This window comes from Dasypus novemcinctus, chromosome 26, assembly GCF_030445035.2.
Source record: "Dasypus novemcinctus isolate mDasNov1 chromosome 26, mDasNov1.1.hap2, whole genome shotgun sequence".
In the NCBI taxonomy this organism is placed as follows: Eukaryota; Metazoa; Chordata; class Mammalia; order Cingulata; family Dasypodidae; genus Dasypus; species Dasypus novemcinctus.
In genome coordinates this window covers 55,374,274-55,390,979 of record NC_080698.1, presented here as the reverse complement: position 1 = coordinate 55,390,979, position 16,706 = coordinate 55,374,274, and the positions used below count along the sequence as shown (strand labels likewise).

Genomic DNA, 16,706 nt, shown 5'->3' with positions numbered 1-16,706 from the left:
CATAAGATTGGCAGCTATGAAAAAAACAGAAGAATACAAATGCTGGAGAGGATGTGAAGAAAGGGGAACACTCATCCACTGCTGGTGGGAATGCAGAAGGATCCAACCATTCTGGAGGACAGTATGGCGGTTTCTCAAAAAACTAGCCATAGATTTGCCATATGACCCAGCAATACCACTGCTGGGTATATACCCAGCAGAACTGAAAACAAGGACGCAAACCGATATATGTACACCAATGTTCATAGCAGCATTGTTCACTATTGCCAAAAGTTGGAATCAACCCAAATGCCCATCAACAGATGAGTGGATCAATAAAATGTGGTATATACACACAATGGAATACTACTCGGCTGTAAGAACAAACACACTACAAACACATGTGATAACATGGATGAATCTTGAGAACCTTATGTTGAGTGAAGCAACCCAGACATTAAAGGACAAATACTACATGACCTCAATGATTTGAAATAACCAAGCTGCCCTAGATAGCAAGAGACTGAACGATAGGCTTACAGGAAATCGGAGGGTGGAGGAAGGATGTGAGCCGATGTCTGCAGGGGTGGAATTTAAGACAAGATGGTGGTAAGTATGAACACAAAGAAGAGATAAAAGGGGGGCAAGGGGTTGCCTTTGGTTGGGGCTTTGCGGGTTTGAGGGAGGCTGGGGATGGGCAGATGGGTAACATTGCCCAAAAGTGGGGGGAGGGAGGGGTAGCATATGAACACAGGAGAGGGTCAGGTGTTGGTGGAGAGTAAAATGCCGAGAAAATCATATCAAAATATAATAAAGAGGGTTACCTGTTTAGAATGCTCGGAGGGGAGGGTCTGATGCAGGATGGGCTCCTGGGGAATGTCTAAATGCTCATTCTGCCAGAGTGGGTGACACCATGGGGTAGAAACCCAAGTAGTGAGAGTGGGGGTGGACCCACATCCTGGGGAGGACTAATGCCATCAAATAGAGGGAACTGTATTCCTCGAAAGAAAGGGTGGCTCCCAGGGCATTGGGGCAGTTGAGCAAGTTAGACCCTGAACACTATTCCATCTATATCTGGAAGTGGCTCCTCGGGAAACGGAGGTTGGCTGTCACTGTGGACACCAAGGTGGAAGGGAAAATGGACGTTAAATGTGTGTAACCAAGGTAAATGGGGGGTAAGAGAGGAGTTTCGTGAGAGTACACAAGGATGGATATAAAACATGTAATATTACACCATAACATATAGGAGATGACAGACTGATAATGTAAACCATAATGTAAAACATAGGATAACTAAGAATGTAAAAAACTGTGTATCCTAAAGTATGCACCACAATGTAAGCACAGATGTCACCTTGTTTGAAAGCTATTGTCTCAGACTCTGTACATTACGTTAAGTAAATATGATGTGAATAGGGTGTAAGAATATCGCTGTGGAAGGGAAAAGGTTATGTGGTGGATGTATGGGAGTGCTGTATACTATATATATGCATTGCTGTGGTCTAGGGCTCCTGTGAAGAGAAGCTCAATAATTGGGGGGGGGGGGAGAAAAAAAAAAGATAGGGTGTAGAACTTTTTCCAAGTCAACACGTATTCTTTATCTAACCTTTAAACCCATCGCTATATGCCATTTCCTAGTAAGGGACCCTGACATTATATTGGGCTTCAAATTTCAGGGAGTTCTGGATCACGGAGTGGTTCAACAAAGGCAATGGAGGAATACTGGTATAGGATACCATTGACTGGGGATATATGGCTGACAGGGAGCTGTACAGAACATATGTCCAGGGTGCATGGCAATGTTTGGATATACTCATAGTGGCAACAATTAAAAACCACAGCAGGGGGGGTACTGGGTTCCTGGCCAGTGGTGCTCTGTCATGGTCCCTAGGGGAGCAGCGACAGTCTCCCAGGTGCAGCGGCGGGGACCGGGAGGGAGTGAGGGTTCAACAGTGAGCCCCTGACGCTAATGACTATGCTTGTGAGCTGATAAGCCTAAAATAAGAACAAGGCCTAGAGCAGCATTGTGCCTGGGAATTTCCTCCTGTCAGCCTTCATGTTACTCAAATGTGGCCAGTCTCGAAGCCAAACTCAGCATGTAAATGCAATGCCTTCCCCCCAGCGTGGGACATGACACCCGGGGATGAGCCTCCCTGGCACCGAGGGACCACTATCAACTACCAACTGATGATGCAACTGGAAAATGACCTTATACGGAAGGTTCAACGCGGATCAGCGGAATATCCCTGTCTACATAAAATAACATGACTTTAAAATGCTGTTTGACCTAATGTAAGGGGGAAATGGAAAGGAGAAATGAGTTTATATGGCTACGAGTCTCTAAAAAAGAGTCTGGAGGCTGTCAGAAGGATTGCCCTTATGCACAACTGAGCAGAGTCTGAGAGACAGATAAAGCAGATACAACCCCCAGATAACGGTTCCTTCGAGGGCTAAAGAGACCCATGGGAGTTATGGTCATGGCCGATGGGGTTAACTACCAGGTCAGATGGCCCCTCTTTGGAACTGGTGTTTATGTGTGATGAATTTGGACTCAGATGGGATCTCTCTTCATAAGACTTTCATGCTAATGTGCTGGAGGTGCAGTTAGTGTCGGGGTTTAAGATATATTTAGGGGATTTGAATCTCTGGACTGACAATGTGATAGCCAGGTCCTGAGCCTCAACAGACTCCAGCACCTACAATCTGACTTATTGGGCTCACCACACTCAGCTAAGATGGAGTTGAAGAAGGACAACCACCACACCATGGAGCCTAGAGTGATTACAACTGAAAGTGGGAGGATTGCATCCAGCATCCATGTGGAATCTGAGCCTCCTCTTGACATAGAGGTGCAATGGACACAACCAATCCAATGTCCACATAGAAAAGGTGGCACTGGATTGAGAAAAGTGGACATGATGGCTGATGGGTATGGGGAAAGGCAGGAAGAGATGAGAGGTGGAGGCGTCTTTGGGACATGGAGCTGCCCTGGATGGTGCTTCAGGGGCAATCACTGGACATTGTAAATCCTCACAGGGCCCACTGGATGGAATGGGGGAGAGTATGGGCCATGATGTGGACCATTGACCATGAGGTGCAGAGGTGCCCAAAGATGTACTTGCCAAATGCAATGGATGTGTCATGATGATGGGAAGGAGTGTTGCTGGGGGGGGGGGGGGGGGGAGAGGTGGGGTGAGGGTGGTAGGGTTCAATGGGACCTCATATATATATATTTCTAATGTAATATTATTACAAAGTCAATAAAAAAAATAAAAAAAATAAAAAAAACCATGGCAGAACCCCTAATGCCCTTCACTGCTCAGATGCAACCTTGGATGGCATATTCCAGCCTTTCTGGCTTGCATTTTTATCTCTTCTTTTTTTCATTTTTGAAACAAACACTACCCTTCCCCCCACCTGCATTTTAATGTTGCCCTGTTTTTTCATATTTGGACATTCCATTGCCTGGGTTAGGTCCAGCGCACAAGTGAGTGACACCAAAGTCACTCTTCCTTCAGCACCCAGTGCCACGTCCATCTCAGTTCCATTGGGTTTGGTGTAGGAGAGTCGTGTGTCTTAGCACCAGGACTTGCACTTCCATTTCTCTGTTTTCCACTCTTTTTTCCTTTTAGATATAATAGCAAAGTACAACAACATCTTCCAACAATTGCACATTGGCTACATTTTGCACTGTATAACAGCCCGCCGTGTCTCCTCACCTGCTGATGTGCACCTGTGCAAGCTGAATGCAGGTTCTAAGAAGGCTGAACATAGGTCAGTTAAGGTTCCTCTCTCCTGAAAAATAGGGATTCCTGGGGAAATGCCTGAAAGAAGGGATGGCAACTATCTGCAAGGTCGGTGCTTCCCAGTGTCCCATGGAGTCTGGATGTGCATAAATTTCTTGCCATTTCCCCAGCTATCCTTCTCCTTTCCTTCTACCTTCTGCTCCCAGGACCCACATCTGTGTGGTATGCTCCATTTTACAAGGGTCATTTCTGTTATCTCATCTAATGAATGCAAAGTAATATCATCTACCTTTTAGAGAAGAAGGAACCAAGTACCAAAGGATACAAGTCGTTTGCCAAGGTCAAATAGTGGGTTCACTGATGGAGCTGGAGTTAGCTGGAATGACATGCCCTAAGCAAGAGCCAAATCTTGCTGGGCTGGCCTCATTTCATTTTGCTTCCTCTGGAGATGGCCCAGAGGCTGGGAGCTACTCCAGAACCCCTGACCCACGGAGAACCCACTGGCTCCCTCCTCCTCTCTCTTCTCTTCTGTCTGGCACTAGAGGCCAGAGGGATGTACTTAAGGTAAGCAGACCCTTCCTGCCATGAGCCTTAGGGCTTCCAGGCTTTGGATAAAGGTTGCCACAGAAGACTTCATCTTACAATCATGATTTCCAGGGAAGCCTGGCCTTTTCTCTCAACACCTAGAATCTGGATCCTGCTAATACCATGGTCTCTTCACATCATGGGGTGACAGGGCTGCTTCACAGGAGGAGCTCCCTAGGAAGTGGGCCCTGTCCAGGCATCTGCAGTTAACAGTGGGCTCCTTTCCCTCCTTCATCGCAGGAGGTGGCCCCGGTTCTGTAATCTTCTTACTTCCTCCCCAAGACACAGAACAAGATGGAGTGAATCCAGAGTCTGGGGCATCGACATCCTGAGTACTGGGCCTCCTGGACCCTAAAGTGGATGGGCATGGATGGACCACAACCAACTCATGCTAGATACGCAGAGATGGAAAAATCATATTCACCAGAATTCCTCTTGGGAGGACACTGTACTTGTTTGGAGAGAAAACCCTCTTGAGGGTGAGTCATTCTCAGTAAAGGTAACGTCTACAGAGGGCAAGTCCTATTGACTTGGTATGGGTGCCATGATGGATTCCGGTATGCTATTCTGAAAGTAGAAAGCAGGGTGAAACTGAATTTGGATAGGGAAGTTCCAGGATATGAGGAAGGAGGAAGATGGAAGATAAAGTAGGCTGGTACTATCTAGAGGAAAGGGGGAAACACCCAGTGGCCTCAAGGGATTTAGGAAGATGGAAATGTTGAAAGGAGAATGAAAGTGGAATGGGAGGTGTCCAATATAAATCCACTTCCTTCCCCTACAGAATTTCCATTTAAGCTTGTATCATTTATAGATGGTTGGTTTGCTGGATTGCTTGATGCAGGAAGGGCAGGGGCACATCTGAAGGGAGGCTGACTTTTCATTTTGGGTTGGTACATGGTAATACCGTGAATGGTTGCCAGTAAGTCCTCTGGGTGGAGAGCAGGCAGGGCTGAATCCTAGGCTCCAAGTGTCCAACTGACCATTTGCATGTGTGTCACTGCCTGCCATACCTTGAAAGAGAGCTGCATCCTGGGAGGAAGGAAATTCTGCCACTTATTAGCTCTGTGGTCTTGGATAACTTCCATACCCTTCCTGTGCCTCAGTTTCCTCGTCTGCAAGATGGGGAGTGTATCAGTTTCCTTTGTCTACTGTAACAAATTGTCACAAACTGCGTGGCTTAAAATGGCACAGATGTCATCTCTTATAGTTCTAGAGCCTGAAAATCTGAAGTGGGTCTCTCTGGGCTAAAATCAAGGTGTCAGCAGGCCTGTGTTACTTCCAGGAGGCAGAAGGGGAGAATCTGTTTTCTTGCCTTTTCCAGCTTCTTTAGACCACCCACATCCCTCAGTTTGTGGCTGCCTTCCATCTTCAAGGTGGAAATGGCAAATCAAAAATTTCTCACATCTCATCACCCTGATGTGCACTCTCCACTTTCATAGTTAAGGATCTTGTGCTTACATTGGATTTACCCAGATAATCTAGGATAATCTTCCTATTGTAAGATCAGCAGATTGGCAACCTTAATTCCATCTGCAAACTTAATTAATCTTTGCTATGGAATGTAATATATTCACAGGATTTGGGGATTAGGTCATGGATGTCTTTGGGAGGAGGGGCTTTATTTTACCTACCACATGGCAGATAAGCGAAGTAACAGCCAAATGTGTCTTGGGCATGGGAGGATGCAGTGGAGGCTCAGAAAGGGTTGAACTCACTAGGTGATAGTGAGAAAAAGTGAGATAGAGAGAAAAAGTGAGCTTGCTTGACCAATGAGGCTCAAAGACCAATAGGAATGATGGAATGACTATGTGATCAGCAGATGATGTTGAGGAGGGCAACATTTGATATCTTAGCATCCAGTAGCTCAAGTTTGACACAGATCTGAGAAAAGGGTGGGAAATCCCTGCAGTGACTGGGATTTGGGTTAAGCTAAAATGGGAAATGGGAAGAGATGAATTTGAGCTACAAATTATATTTACAATTGCTTTTTGTGGCCTAAAATTCCTCCTTAGGACATAGAGTTAAATGTTTAGTTTTTAAAGAAGATTTCTAACTTTTAAATTTGAGACTGTGATGGTCTGAAGCTGTATGGACCCCAGAAAAGTATGTTCTTACAGCTAATCCATTCTTGTGGGTGTAAACCTACTGTACGTAGGAACTTTTGATGGGGTTACTTCAGTTAAGGCATGGCCGAGGGTGGGTCTTAATCCTCTTACTATGGTAATTTATAAGAGAATGAAATTCAGACAAAAAGAGAAAGCCATGGAAGCAGGAAGCTGAAAGCAGTGAAACCAGGAAGAGAAGAGAGAGCCCAGCGGACGCCGCCATGTGCCTTGCCATGTGACCGAGGAGCCCAGGATTGCCGGCAGCTGGTCGTCAGGGAGAAAGCATTGCCTGATGATGTCTTGGACATTTTCCCCAACCTTGAGACTGTAAGCTTGTAATTTATAGTAAATTCCCATTGTTAAAAGTCAATGCATTTCATGGTACCTGTATTTTGGCAGCCTAGCAAGCTGGAACATACTCTCTTAGCTTATTTTGGTTTGCTTACTTTGCTTTTCTGCTTTACATCTAAATCAGGACTGATAGATGCACGCCCAGTCAGGAGTCTGATTAGGAGTGGTAGAAAGTCCTCCAGACACCCTGGGAAGGCCCTGAGAAGGGCCCATGGAAGCAAGCAGCAGCTCAGTGATTTGGGGGCGTTCCTAGAGGACCAGGGGAAGAGCAGCATTTTACAAGCTCTTTCTTCTTGGACCTGTAGCCTGGGAGGCCCCCACTCTGAGATGGAGTATCCCCAGTCCTTTCCAAGAGCTGGGCCAGAATGAGGGCAGAGCGGGAGGAGGCAATAGCAGCCTGCTAGGGGCTGAGAGGAGAGCCAGGCCATCTTGAAGCCTTGCTCGTGGCAGGAGGGTCTCCCCCACATCCACCCCTCCCCCGTGCCATCAAAGGACAGTTGCTCAAGAGGCAGCCATCGTGAGTCCTCAGATGTTCTGAATGGTGTGCTGGCCTGGGCCCCCGAAATGATGCAATCCCACTCTCCATTGTGCAACTGGGATAAAAGGGCCACCAGAGAGGGGACGGCACACACGGGGGATTTACATCATCCACAGATTTTGCTTGGACAAAATCAATTATGCACACTTGAAAAGAGAGTCTGGGATAGAGAGGGAAAGGAGAGACAGAAACACAGACTTTGCTCAGAGCGTCAACGCACATGCTGGAGTGCACAGGCGAGGGTGACAAAACGGGGACGAGCAGCATGTCACATTCCGTAGCACGGTTATTAAATCCCTGCGGTTGCTCCTGGGAGCTGGGGCTGGAGCCCTGTCACCTCCTTCTCCTACAGTGGGCCTCTGGCCCCAAGATCTCTGCTGTTATGTGGCGGGATGACTCTGGTGTGTAAATATAGGCATTGCTCATACAAGGAGGGTCTAGTCCAGGGTGAACTGCATAAACAGTTGTCAGATCCAACAGGAGAGGATCCCCCAACTGTGCTGATTTGGAAAAAAGCATTGCTCTCAAGTGGGATAACTTATCAAGGTGTTTTCCTTGGGACTTCTGAGCAGTCTCGAGTTTTGGCTCTGCCCTGGTCTTGGAAGCCTGAGCCCCGGGCATACCACCACCCCCTGCCTGAGGATTCCAGCCCAAGGAGGAGGGTGGATGGATTCCAGGCCTCGGGTCGTCTGTTAAGCTGCACTGCCCCCCTCTGGTTAGGGCTGGGAGGTTCAACAGTAGGTCCCGAGCTGGTGCCCTGGGACCCGGGAAAGTCCCCAAACAAGGGGGCCAGGGCTGGAAGCCCTGCAGCTTCGGTCCTGGAAGCTCAGAGCTTGAGCTTTTTTCCCGTCAGGGAGAGAAACTCGTCACTGCTCAGGGAAGATGCTGGAATATTCCAGCTATAGAGGGCCCTATTGTTATGGTACAGAGGCCTTCAGGGTCCTCGCAGGTCTCTGCCTACATTGCATAAGAAGAGGAAACGGACTTACCTGACCAGAGTGAGGGGGGCGGAGCCGCTCCTGCTGAGCAAAGAGCGACTGGCCGCTCCCTTCCTCTCGGCTCTCCTAGGCATGAGAGTTAAAGGGCACAACACCAGGGCCTGCTCTTCCCTAACCGTGAGGCCACCGCCAGCTAGAGACCCTCTGGGGGCCTCGGTTTACCCATAAAGTGGAGACCTTGGACTAGGAGATCTTTATGCTCCTCCAGATCTGACATATTCTTTGATTCTGGGATTAAGAACAAATGAAAAACCTTCCACGTCCCAAAGAAAAGATGCACTGATGGTGGCATTTTCCCCTGTACCAAGGCAGGGTGAGGGTCAGATATCTGGGAACACAGGGCTGCTCTAGGCCTTCATTTCTTTCTGATACTTTTTAATTTCAAAATGTTAATATCGTTATAGATTTTAGTTGTTGTAAAAGGAATATGAGGGCAGGGAGAGGGAAGAAGAGATGTGATGTGGGGGCATTTTCAGGACTTGGAGTTGTCCTGGGTGGTACTGCAGGGACAGATGCTGGACGTTGTATGTCCTGCCATAACCCACTGAATGGACTGGGGGAGAGTGTGAACTATAATGTAAACTATAACCCATGCGGTGCAGCAGTGCCCCAAGATGTATTCACCAGATGTACTGAAGGTGCTGCAATGATGAAGGAGGTTGTTGATGTGGGAGGAGTGGGGATTGAGGTGTGGGGTATATGGAAACCTCTTCTATCTTTTAATGTAATATATTTTTTTGTGATTATGCAAAAAAGGACAATTAAAAGAAATTTTAAATAATAATAAAAAAAGGAATATGAATACATGAAACTACCCTTCACTTCCCCAACAGTCAAGGAAATAAAAATGGAATTACAGTATTATTGTCATTTACCACCTTCCAGACTGCAACATTTTTTAAATGCCTGTGTCTTACTTTCCTGGCTGCCAAAACAAATATCAGCCCAAGGGCTGGCTTAAGCAACAGGAATTTATTGGCTTACAGTCCTGAGCTTAGGAGAAGTCCTAAATCAAGCATCAGTATTCTTATTTTATATACATATATATTTTTAAAATGATTTTTATGTTTTATTTTAAAAATTTTATTGAAGTATGTCATTCATACATGAACATAAACAATAAGTATGTAGTAAAAGTTGTGAACTTACAAAACAAACATGCATAACATCATAGAGGGGTCCCATACATCAGCCCACCACCAACACTCTGCATTGTTGTGAAACAGTTGTTACAAATTATGAAAGAATATCATCAAAATATCACTATTAGCTATAGTCCATATCTTATATTTGGTGTATTTTTTCCCCCAACCCACCCTATTTTTTAAAAAAGTATGTATTTTTTTTACAGAAGTTGTGATCTTACAAAACAATTATGCACATGTGAAGAATTCCCATAAAATACCCCTTCACCAGCATACCACACTGTGGTGGAACGTTTGTTAAAGATTATGAAATAATATGATCAGACTATTACCACCAGCCATGGTCTATAGTGTACATTTGACACATTTATCCCATACCCTCTGTGGCAGTTTAATCATATTTATGAATCCCCAAAAAAGAGAAAAATTATCTTTGTAATCTGGTCTGTTTCTTTGGGTGTGATACCCTTTGATTGTATTAAATTCAAAGATTTTAAGTTTACTTGATAGAAGATGAGGGCTTTGATTTGACTGTATCAGTAGGGCGTGACTCTGGCTTGACTCTCTGCTCCCTTGATGGGCTGATATAAACTGACACACAGAAGCTGATACACGGGAAAAGAGAGTGCTCCATAGACACAGGAGAGGGGAGATCTTTGATCCTGTGGCCCTGGGGAGAGAGATGAGCCATTTGCCCGATAGGTTGCAGTTGAAGAGAAAGAAACGAGCCCTATGCCAGACTGATATAGGAAGCCCTGAGAGATAAGCCCTGTGCCAGCCTACAGCTGAGATCAGAAGAAGCTGGGCCCATGGAGCCTAAAGAGGAAGAAGGAAGGTGAGACCAGGCAGAGACAGCCTGCCATCTTGCTTCAACACATGGCAACTGACTTTGGTGAGAAACAGCCTTGAGCGGGACTCTTTAAGGTCTTGTAAATAAGCTTTTACCCCAAATAAATACCCTTTATAAGAGCCAACAGATTTCTGGTACTTTGCATCAGCACCCCTTTGGCTGACCAATATTGATGCAAGAATATTACAGCATTGCTGTTAGCCACAGTCCACAGGTCTCCAGTTGTATTTTTCCCCTGCTTCTCCACATTCCCACCACCCTGCAATAGTGACGTACGTATGCTCTACCTCACAGAAGGACAGTCCTGCATCTGTATCACAGCATTTTTATTATTTTAATTAAACATTTTAGTAGGTTATATAGTTACAAGACCTGACAGTCAAAACTACATGAAAAGGTTAACCTAACCAGAGAAGTCTCACTTCCACCTACCTTTTATAGGCAACTATCAACAAACATGTTTTAATATCAAAGATAAAATAATGCCTGTGGCTTTGTTAGTCAATGTTTTTGTTTAATTGCAAGTGACAGAAGTCTATTTCAAACTATTGTAAAGAAAAAAAAATTTATTTTAATAAGAATTTCTTGAGGAAGGTAGAAAAGTGCAGCCAGCCTCATGTTGAATTAGAACAAGGCTGTGGGAACCCATCAAAGACACAAGCAGCTACTTTTTGTTAGACCTTCTGTGCTCAACTGCCTCATTTCTCTCTCTCTATAGCCTGGCTTTGTTGCTTTGGTGTACACAAGGCCACACAGGGCCATCACTTTATACCAGTTTCACATCCTCAGTTCAAGTGACAAGCCCAGAATATTATCTCACAGTGTCAGTTCTTAGAGAGAGAGAGAAAGACTGACTCTGGCCTGACCGGTACTAGATGATCAGCTCTGGACAGAGTAACAGAGACTCCTAATACAAACACAGTTGTCAAGGGCTCAGCTCTGTGAATTAGTAAAAAAAAAAAAAAAAAGGGGAAATCAGCTAAGTTTCTCTGTAGAGAGCAGGAGAGATGTGGCTTATGGTGCAGCTGTGAGATGGAGCTGTGGTTTAGCCTTATAGTGATAGTGCCCATGGGGCCCACCTACGGTGTCCACACTCCCTTGCAATGCAACTCTGTGGCTCTGCCCATTAAGAAATGGAATCTGTTTCTCCACTCCCTTGAATGTGGTCTGACCTTTCTTTGACAGACCAAATGTGGTGGAAGTTACCTTGTGCACCTTCTAGAGCTCGGCCTTGATGGCTCTTGCAGCTTCTGCCTTTGCCTTCTGAGAACCCCGAGCCCACCCTGCTATGACCCACCCAGTCTTTGAGGAGAACAGAAGTGCCCCATCCAACAGCCAGCACCCACTGCCTGATTTTGGGCAAGGTCTTCTTGGAGCCTCCAGCACTCACTGAGCTGACAATGGCTATAGCCCCAAATGCACTAGTAGGACTGGCAGGAGATCCATCAGGACTGGAAAACCACAGAATTACAAGAAGTCATAATTCCTTGTTGTTTTCAGACACTAAGGTTTGGGATGGGTTGCTCTGCAGCAGAAGGTAATTAATGCAAGTGCTCTGAAACCATTAAAAATGATCAGGTAGATAACTGCCTTAGTTTGCCAGGCTGCTGTGATAAAAACCACACAATGGGTTGGTGGAACAACAGGAATCTATTGGCTCAGTCATAAGATAAAGACCCATCCCCTTTCAGTTTGGCTGTACCTAAAAATAGGATTTTAGAAGATCCTATTCACAAATGAGTTCACACCTTAACTGATAATCCATCTTCAACGAGTCCTGCTTACAAATGACTTCACGCCCATGGAACAAAGATTAAGCACAAGAACATAGCTTTGTGGGGGTATGTAATTCAATCTACTACAATATATATGTACTGCTATGGAAAGAGTTTCATACTACATTCAGGGAAAAAAAAAAAAGCAAGTTGCAGAATAATAAGCGTATCTTTCAGGTCATATATATGTTACCAGGATAAAAATTTTTTAAAAAATCCATGTCCACTGCATAACACGAACAGTGAACCCTGAGTTAAACCACGGACTAGAGTTAATAGTTCAATTATAGAAATGTGCTTTTATCAATTGTAACAAATGTACCACACCAAAGCCAGGTGTTAATAATAGGTTGGTATATGGGAATCCTGTATTTTGCATGTAATTTTTCTGCCAACCCACAAGTTCTCTAAAAATAAAAAATCACATGGTACGTGTGCATTCTTGTAAATATATATAGTATATATCATAAATGCACATACAACATGTTGAAAATGGTTTTAAATAATACAATACATGCCATACTTTTCATAGTGATTTCTTATGAGAAGACGGTAGTAATGAAAGGAAACCTTCCATCTTTAATCTATAAACAACCACACTGTTTGAATCTGTTAGACTGAATATGTACCCTTACATAATTTCCATGACAAGGTCCCTGTGATGGTGAGTTTTATGTTCCAACTTGACTAGTCTATGATATTCAATTTTTTGATCACTGACCTAGCTGTTGGTGGACGTATTTCATAGGTGGGATTCGCACTTACCATCTGACCAACTGGCTACCAATTATGGTGTTCCCCATACCTCCTCAAGTTTGATAATTTGCTAGAATGACCTCAGGAAAGTGCTATACTCACAATTTTTATTTTAAAAATAATTTTTATTAGAACAGGTTTAGGTTTACAGAAAGATCATGCAAGAAGCACAGAGTTCCCATATATTCCCCTTGCATGCATAGATTATCCTGTTTTCAACATTTTGCATTTGTGTGTTACCTTTACAATTCATGGAACAATATTATTATAATTATGCCACACACTTTTGCACACTGTTTACATTCTGTTGTACAGTTCCAATGCTTTGTGTGTGTATGAGTGTGTGGTAGCTTATAAACAACCTCATATTCCCCCTTTCCCCTTTTCAAATATACAATTCATTAGTGTTACATACACAAAGGTGTGCCTCCACCCCATCATCTACTGCCAAAACTTTTCCATCACCCCAAACAGAAATGCCCTACCAACTAAACATTAACTCCCCCTCCCCCGCTTGACCCTTGGAACCTGTATTCAAGTTTCTGACTTATGGATACGCTCCTTTTGCTTATTTCATATAAGTGAGATCAGACAGTATTTGTTCTTTTGTGTCTGGCTTATTTCCCTTAGAATGATGTCTTTAAAGTTCATGCATGTTGTTGCATGTGTGAGAATTTCATTTCTTTTTATGGAATAATAATATTGCATTGTGTGTGTAGGCCATATTTTGTTTATCCGTTTATCTGTTGATGGACACTTGGATTGCTTCCACCTTTTGGCTAGTGTGAATAATGCTGCTATGAACATTAATATGTGAATGTCTGGTCGAGTTCCTGCTTTCAATATTTTTAGATAGATGTATAGAAGTGGGAGTTCTGGATCAAATGGTAATTCAGTATTTAACTTTTTGAGGTAGTGTGCCATACTGTTTTCCACAAAGGCTTGACATTTTACTTCCCAACAACAATGTGTGACCCTATTTTTCCACATCCTGTACAGCACTTGGGTTCTATTTATTTTTTAATAGTAGTTATTCTAATGGGTATGAAATTGTATTTCATTGTAGTTTTGATTTGCATTTCCCTGATTGATAATTATTGCTCATTTTGAAATTGGATTGTTTCTCTTTTTATCATTGAGCTGTAGAAGCTCTTTGTAAATTCTGGATATTAAACCCTTGTCTTAATATGGTTTTCAAATATTTTCTCCCATTCTGTAGGCTGTCTTTTTACTTATTTGATATAGTCCTTTGGTGCACAAAAGTTTTTAATTTTGAGGTAGTCCTATTTATCTGATTTTTTATTTTGTTGTTCATGCACTTGGCATAAAGTCAAAGAAATCACCACCTAATACAAGATCCTAAAGAGGCTTCTCTCTGTTTTCCTCTAGGAGTTGTACAGTTTAGTTCTTGTATTTAGGTTTTTGATCCATTTTTGTATAGGTGTAAGATAGGGAGTCCATCTTCAATCTTTTACATATTGCTGTCCAGTTATCCCAGCACTATTTTTAAAGGGTCTATTTTTTCCCTACTAAGTGGATTTGGCACCTTTGTGGAGGATCAATTGACCAAGGGTGTGAGGATTTATTTCTGAACTCACAGTTTAATTCCATTTGTCTATTCATCTATGCTTGTGCCAGCACCATGCTGTTTTGACACTGTAGATTTGTAAAATGTTGTAAAACAAGGAAGTGTGAGTCCGCCAACTTTGTTATTCTTTTTCAAGATAATTTTGGCAATTTAGGACCTCTTACCTTTCCATATGGATTTGATGATTTTTTTTTTCACTTCTGTGAAGAAGTCTGATGGAATTTGATTGGAATTGTATTGAATCTGTACATGGCTTTGGTTAGAATTGACATCTTAATGATATTTAGTCTTCTAATCCATGAACACAGAATATCCTTCCATTTATTTAGATTTTCTATAATTTCTTTCAGCAATGTTTTGTAGTTATCCATGTCTGAGTCCTTTATATTCCTGCTTAAATTTAGTCCTAGATATTTGATTCTTTCAGTTGCTATTGTAGGTAAAAATTTTTTCTTGATTTCCTGTTTGGATTGCTCATTGCTAGTGTACAGAAACACCTCTGATTTTTGAGCATTGATGTACTCCACCACTTTGCTGAATTCGTTTATTAGCTCTAGTAGCTTTACTGTGGATTTTTCAGGATTCTTGATGTATAGGATCATGTCATCTGCAAATAGGGAGAGATTTACTTCTTCCTTTCCTATTTGGATGACTTTTATTTCTTTTTCTTGCCTAATTGCTCTGGCTAGAACTTCCAGTACTAGGTTGAATAACAGTGGTATTTTGGCTTGCTAAATGCTGCCAATGCAGTATATCAGAAATAGGTTGGCTTTTATAATAGAAATTTATTAGGATAAAAGCTGACAGTTCCCAAGAATGTGAATATGTCCAAATGAAGCCGTCATCCAGAGATGCCATCTTACCAAGTTGCAGCTGTGGGCCATCAGGCACATGGCAGGGCATCAGAATGGCCTGCTCATCTCTCCCCTCTTCTCCAGGCCTGTAGCTAGTTCTTCCTTGGGCTGCTCCATCTGTGGCTTCTCTCTGTGAGTTTCTGTGTCTTTCTGCAGCTGCAGGTGATCCTGGAGTCCTTTTTCACATAGCAGGGTAGAATGGTGGCTTTTCCTCTCCCCTCTCCTCCATTTATAAAAGACTCCAGTAAAGAATTAAGACCCACCTAGGTCCCATAATCTAACTAAAGGCCTGTAATGAATGTGATTTAATCAAAAGGTTCACACATAATGGGTTTACAGGTATAGGAGTGGGTTCACTTTCAGAACAGGATTCTCTGGGGTCCACCCAAGACTCATACCAGGGTAAATGGTTAGACCAGACAACCTTTGGTCCTGATCTTAGAGGGCAAGTTTACAGGCTTTCACCATTGAGTATGACGTTAGCTGTACGTTTTTGATAAATGTCCTTTATCATGATTAGGAAATTCCCTTCTATTCCTAGTTTCCTGAGTGTTTTTATCAAGAAGGGGTGCTGGATTTTGTAAAATGCCTTTTCTGTGTCAATTGAGATGGTCATATGTTTTTTGTCCTTCATTCTATTAATATGATGTATTACATTGATAGATTTCCTTACATTTAACCACTTTCATATACCTAGGATAAATCATGCTTTGGTCATGGTGTTTAATCTTTTTCATGTGTGGTTGGATTTGATTTGCAATATTTTTGTTGAGTATTTTGCATCTATATTTAGAAAAGATATTGCTCTGTGATTTTCTTTTTTGTGATATCTTTATCTGGATCTGGTATTAGGGTGATACTGGCCTCATAGAATGAGTTGGAAAGTATTCTCTCCTCTTCAAAGTTTTTGGAAGAGTTTGAGCAGTATTAGTATTAATTATTTGATTGTTTGGAAAATTCACCAGTGTAGCCGTCTGGCCCTGTGTTTTCTTTGTTGGGAGGATTTTGATGATTGATTCAATCTCTTTACTTATTAATGGTATGTTGAGATCTTCTGTTTCTTCTAGAGTCAGTGTAGGTTGTGTGTATCTAGGAATTTGTCCATTTCATGTAGGTTGTTTAATTTGTTAGCATAGAGTTTTTCACAGTATCCTTATGGACCATTTCTGTGGGCTCAGCAGTAACGTCCTCCTACCACCTTTCATTTCTGATTTTAAATATTTGTGTATTCTTTTTTTTTCTTTGTCAGTGTTGATTTTATTTATCTTCTCAACGAACCAAATTTTGGTTCTGTTGATTCTTTCTATTCTATTCTCTATGTCATTTTTTCTGCTCTATCTTTCCTTCTGCTCACTTGGCTATTAGTTTTCTATTCCTTTTCTAGTTCTTTGGGTAAATAGTTTGGTCTCTGATTTGAGGTCCTTCTTCCTTTTAAA

General features: G+C 42.8%; 1 long non-coding RNA gene across 1 annotated transcript; it reads left to right on the top strand.

Moving 5' to 3' along the window:
• Nucleotides 1-3,181: 3,181 nt before the first annotated feature.
• On the top strand, nt 3,182-6,764 carry LOC139437657 (uncharacterized). The gene is made up of 3 exons (XR_011647578.1): nt 3,182-3,753; nt 4,593-4,789; nt 6,543-6,764. It is a non-coding gene; the product is annotated as an uncharacterized lncRNA (long non-coding RNA).
• Nucleotides 6,765-16,706: the final 9,942 nt, after the last annotated feature.